We start from the raw sequence: 5780 nt of genomic DNA, 5'->3' as shown, positions 1-5780 counted from the left end.
AAAATGAGAGAAAGCGAAAGAAACAGGGACATTTTAAAAGCATCTGAAAATGTTGGATTTCAGAGGACTATCCCTGCTAAATCAGGTCAATTGAAGTGTATGGGTAGAAGAAGATACACGAGACTGACCCTTATGTTTCCCACTTGATTTTGCTATTCACATTGGCATCACAGCAATATCAAATCATTCTCATACTGTTGCACTTGAAGGAGGATTAATTCTTTTCTTTATTTATTTCCTCCCACCATCTGCTACTAAAGTATCTCCCTCCATAAAACATCCCAGGTGAGATGAGATTAACAGACTTAAAAGGAAAGCATGTTGTCACTAAGTAGGCCCCAAAATGATTCCTAAAACATGGAGCCCTTAAATGAAAGTCAAAAATCTGGCCATAGTGAATGATTAAGTGATTAGCATAATTTTAAAAGTAAGTTTTACCCTCCTTTTAGCTGAGACTAGAAACCTTGAACACACCAGATCCTGTATGATCTTGAAAGCTTGTAAGGATGACTGCTAAGGAATACCAGGTCATTGAATCATTGAATCACAGTGTTGGAAGAGACCACAAGGGCCATCCTGCCATGCAGGAAATCCAAATCAAAGCATCCCTGACAGATGGCCATCCAGCCTCCATTTGGAGACGTCCAAGGAGGGAGACTCCACTACACTCCGAGGAAGTGTGTTGCACTGTCGAACAGCCCTTACTGTCAGGAGGTTCCTCCTAATGTTGAAGTGGAATCTCTTTTCCTGCAGCTTGCATCCATTGCTCCGGGTCCTAGTCTCTGGAGCAGCAGAAAACAAACTTGCTCCCTCTTCAATATGACATCCCTTCAAATATTTAAACAGAGCTATCATATCACCTCTTAACCTTCTCTTCTCCAGGCTAAACATCCTCAGCTCCCTAAGGCGTTCCTCATAGAGCAAGGTTTCCAGACCTTTCACCATTTTAGTCGCCCTCCTTTGGACATGCTCCAAAGGTGCTGTAGGCCATGTTCAGTGGAAGGCAATAGAAACCCATCTCTCAATATTCACTGTCTAAGAAAATGCTATGAGTTGTGAGGTCACCATAAGTCAATATGTAACTTGAAAACACCTACTACTACTACTAGTGCTACTGCAATATCTTGCCCACCCTCTTCCAGAGTATATTATTACAATGAACACACAGGCTATTCTGCCAGTAGGTAGAGTGACCAGGATGCCACAGGGGTAGGTACTGAGAGTTGGCTGAAAAATGTTGAAAAAGAAAACCTCTGTGTCATGCATCCTGCTCTGTGCTCCTTAAGCTAACTTTGCTGCTTTCAGGTGCAGTAGAGCAGGTGCTTGTTCCTTTACCAGTGATGAAGGAGCTTATCCCATGGGGAAATAAGCCGGCTTACCTCTTCTGGCTTCAGTTCTGGATCCAGGATGCCCCCAGATGTTATCATAACTAACTCGCCACTGATCTAGCTGCGATGCCACTGCCCGGATGCATCCCAGATCAAAGCCTTACTCAGCTGGCCAATTTTTGAAGTCAGACGCTCTCCAACTTTGAAAAAGTGCGGGCTGAGTGAAACTTCAACCTGAGATGCATCCAGGCAGTGGCACTGCAGCTAGATCAGTGGCAATTTGGTTATGATAACATCCAGGGGCATCCTGGATCCAGAATTGAAGCCAAAAGAGGCAAGCCGGCTTATTTCCCCATGGGATAAGCTCCAAACTAAGATTCAGCTTTCAATACAGTTTGCTTTTGTATATGAAAAATAAAAGGTAGCAATCTTATTTTTTTCCCCAGGCAGCCAAATGTCTTGGAGAACAACCCTAGGTTGTCCCAGGTTTAATAAGAGAAAGGACCTTAGGGCTGACAAGCAACACCTACTGAAATTCTCTGTTTTACAGAGACATTGAATGGACAGGAGCCCTGTCCGTTATTAAACTTGACACACATAGGCAACACTGGCAATTATGAGCAGCAACAGCATATATGAGCATAAGCATTGCTATTATGGATAAATACCTCATAAAATAAACTAAAATCTGAATTTCAGTTGTTGCAAGCTCTGTCTGTTGGAATATCTCGCAACATGAGCTGTCTAATCTTTGATGAAAAGGAAGGTGTACAACAGCTGGAACCACATAATGTTGGAGTAATAAAATACTACCAAAATAAAGATGATGCCCAGGAAGGGGTTAGCCTGTTCTGCCATGGATATTAGGTAGCTTGTCCTTGATCTTCCAATATTGCAATCTGCCAGTATTAGGGTGATTTTAAAGCAAATATCATCAACTACTGATTAAAAAAGGAACTGTAGAGGGTGCTAGAATCCCATCTCAAATAACTGGTGCTTTCTCTTGTTAGAGTTGGGATTATCAAAATTATTTGTGAAAGCATATGTTAGCTCTAGTAGTCTTGTTCATAATATGTAGAGGATTTAGAGTGCTATCAGTGCTGAGAAAAATTTATTAAAGGGAGCAAAACCACCTCTTCATTTATCTTCTGTGTTTGAAATTGTTTTGTTATGACAAGCAATAAGAAATGGAAAGGTAAATTTCCAGAACAAAGGGGTTGCCTTAAATCAGTTAAGAGGATGGCTGAATTCTGTTGGTGTCCTATCCATATACACGTTCCCCTACACAAGCAGTGGGATATTTTTGTTTGATACAGAACATCCATGTTTAGTTCAAGACTGTGTAAGGCTGAGTTGTATGTGCAGTCCCATTGTCTATATAGATGTACATTTGGCTGAGCATTCAGTCAAGCAATGTTGCCATTCAGTACAAGAGTTTCCAAGCACAATTACTTCACAATCCTGCCATGCTGAAATTTATGTTACATAATGTAGGATCTTAGTGTGTTTGTCTATCTAGTCCTCTGTTGTTAGCTTTGACTGGTGGCAATGGTTTCCAGTTTCTCAGTAGGGTGGCCGGATAGAAAAATGGAGAGACTTCTTGTACCTTTAATATTTATGTTGAAGAAGGCCCTCCGTTCTGGTAGTCAAGGTCTGCTGTCTCAGCCCAGGATTTCCTCTGCCCCATCCCGTATTCGCCCCCTTTTCACTTGCTGCCCCCCACTCCTGGAACCTTCTTCCCCCACAAGCAAGAGCCATCACTTCTTTAACCAGCTTCAAAACGGAGTTGAAAACCATCCTGTTCAGAGTAGCCTTCCCAGGCATTGCATAATTGTTGCTTGCTATTTGGTGTTCTTTTGTTGTCTGTTTATCAAACTATCTCCTGTATTGCTATGTACTGTATATGCATTATCCTACTTGAGAGTATGTATTTTCCCTGGAAAATGATTAACCATCCATTAAGAACCCAAGCACTCCCTCCAATCCATCTGCCTTGGTCCAGGCCTTGGAGGTGGAGAGGAACTGCTGGACCTCTTACCCTTTCCCTCCACCACTCTCTTCTCCTTATGTGTCATGTCTTTTTAGATTGTAAGCCCGAGGGCAGGGAACCGTCTAACTAAAAAGATTGTATGTACAGCGCTGTGTAAATTTACAGCGCTTCATAAATAAAGGTTAATAATAATAATAATAATAAGGAATTCCAGCAGGTATTTATGTTATCTAGTTGTATGACAAATAACACTTGCTGAAATTCTTCTATCCAACCTTTAAAGGTGTAGAAAGTAGTTCCAGTTTTCAGTCCTAGTTCTCAGGTACCTAAGGGGCTTTCACATCATCTGCTGTTTCATCCTTTCAACTGGGAATGGTGGGATTGAATTCGAAGCCTTCTACATATAGAACCCTGCTCAAGGCAAATGGCTTTAGGGTGTTTAGGTGCAAAAGAAGACATGCATCTGTCTGCAGGGATGGTTTTGAAGCAGCATAAGAGGCCCCTATTGACAATATTAAATTTTCAGCACAAGAGTTCCTGTAGTACAACTTCTTCCATTGTGGCTTATACCGGTTTTCGGTCTTCCCCCACATACATAGTTTTGTTCTTTTGATCACAGCCATAACACTGGAAGAGAGTATACATTATTATTCATCACACCAGCCCCTCCAAAGATCAGTCTATATAACCCAAGATACAGGATGCTACAGCTGAGATCTGTCACAGTGCTAAAGTGCCTGTAAATCAAACAGCTTCACTGAAACAGAGGAGACCAGTCATATGTAGTAGGGGTGTGTGTTTGGTTTTGAGAATTGAAATCTAACCAGCATTTATAATCAGTTTCACCTTAAGTGTAGCAATCAATGAGCTTTTGAATGTAGATAAAGAAATAAATCTTCATGATATATTAGGATAGCAATAATCTTGTCTTTACATATTAATGTTCCCAGTGCCAATCAACAGAACTTGGGAATGTGTGGGCCTTGGATTGTAACTTCTGACAGCCTGATCAGCATAACAAGTGGAAAGTCAAATGTCCCCATTCTTGCCATAAAGAAATGGCAGGGAAATGGTGAATATGTGTACACATGTACATGCACACATGCACATGTGCACAGATGTTCAGGTGTGACCTCTTAGAGTTGCCCTCCCTCATTGTTTTTAAGAAGGGGATCTTTTCAAATTGTCCTTTTAAACTGTTAATTAGTTCCTAATTTTAATGATTTGATTCTTCAGTTGCTTTAAGTTATTGATTCATGGTTTCATTGGCACTGGATAGACGGGCCCTACGGGGTGCCATCATGACATGCGAGGGGCAGAGCTTCCAAACGCGACTCGCCCCTTGCATGTGACAAGGGCGTCAAAATGGCGGCACCCTGTACATATGGGTGCTGCCATTTTGACATGAGGGACACGTAGCATCTGCATGTCCTGGCACCTTTGTGATGCCGCAAGTGCTCCATTGGCACCTTGCGGCATCATAACGGCACCGCAAAAAGAACCCACCTTTGCGGGTTCTTTTTGCTGCGCGAGGGAGCCATGTGGTTTGTCCGTTGTGGGTCTCTTGCGTAGCAAACCAGGACGGCGGCAGACCGCCCTTTTTGGGGGATCTGTATCCCGCCATTGTTTATGTTTTTGTTCATGATATTGTTAGCTGCCTTGAGTGCTTTTCTTAGTGGAAAGACAGGATAGAATTTAAATAATCAATCAATCTGACTACTGCAAAATAAAAGATCGCAGTAGAAAACAGTAAGCCATCCTTCTTAATACATCCCATTCAGTTTTGAAAGCCCTAAATTGTTTTGCTTTCATATTGTTTTGTTTTGCTTTCATATTTATACCCCTCAAAGAGCTTTTGTTTTCTTGATGTAACATCTGGCTGAGATTCTGCATTGGGAGATGTAGCTATGGCAATATACTTATGTCTTGTACCTACATCTCCTAGTCCTACTCCTTAAAACTTACCTTTAAATACATATGTCTTGTAGCTACATCTCCTGGTGCTATTCCCACAAGCTACCTTTAAATTTGCCTCCCTCCCCCCATAATGCACCCAGGTGCATTTGCAGGAAAAGGCCTGAATGTGTCATTGTTTCCCCCTGTTCATAGCAACCTGGAAACAGCCATGCTGTGTTCGTGAGAGAGGGCTGAGGGGCTTTAATGGTAAGTGAGAGGTCTTTGGGTTGTTGTGTATGCAATGACCCATACACATGAACTATGGTGTTATTAGGCAGACTTATAACATTGTAATTACTGAACAAAATGCCAGCCATGTCTGATTACCATCAGAAAGCAAGAATATCAAGAAGAAAGTTTTAATCTAATCGTACTGTACTTGTATCTCTCTTTTTGATTGCTATTGTCTTAAACCAGTGCTGGAAACTGTGCAGACTGTGGGCTGCTTGTGACCTGCTAAAATCTCATATACTCTTCCCAAACATTCCCATTCTAAAAAATATTAT

The sequence above is a fragment of the Sceloporus occidentalis genome, unplaced genomic scaffold (genome assembly GCF_023333645.1).
Source record: "Sceloporus occidentalis isolate IW3139 unplaced genomic scaffold, rSceOcc1.0.p SCAF_3, whole genome shotgun sequence".
NCBI lineage: Eukaryota > Metazoa > Chordata > Lepidosauria > Squamata > Phrynosomatidae > Sceloporus > Sceloporus occidentalis.
The sequence above is the reverse complement of the archived record's forward strand: the minus strand, read 5'-3'. Positions refer to the sequence as shown.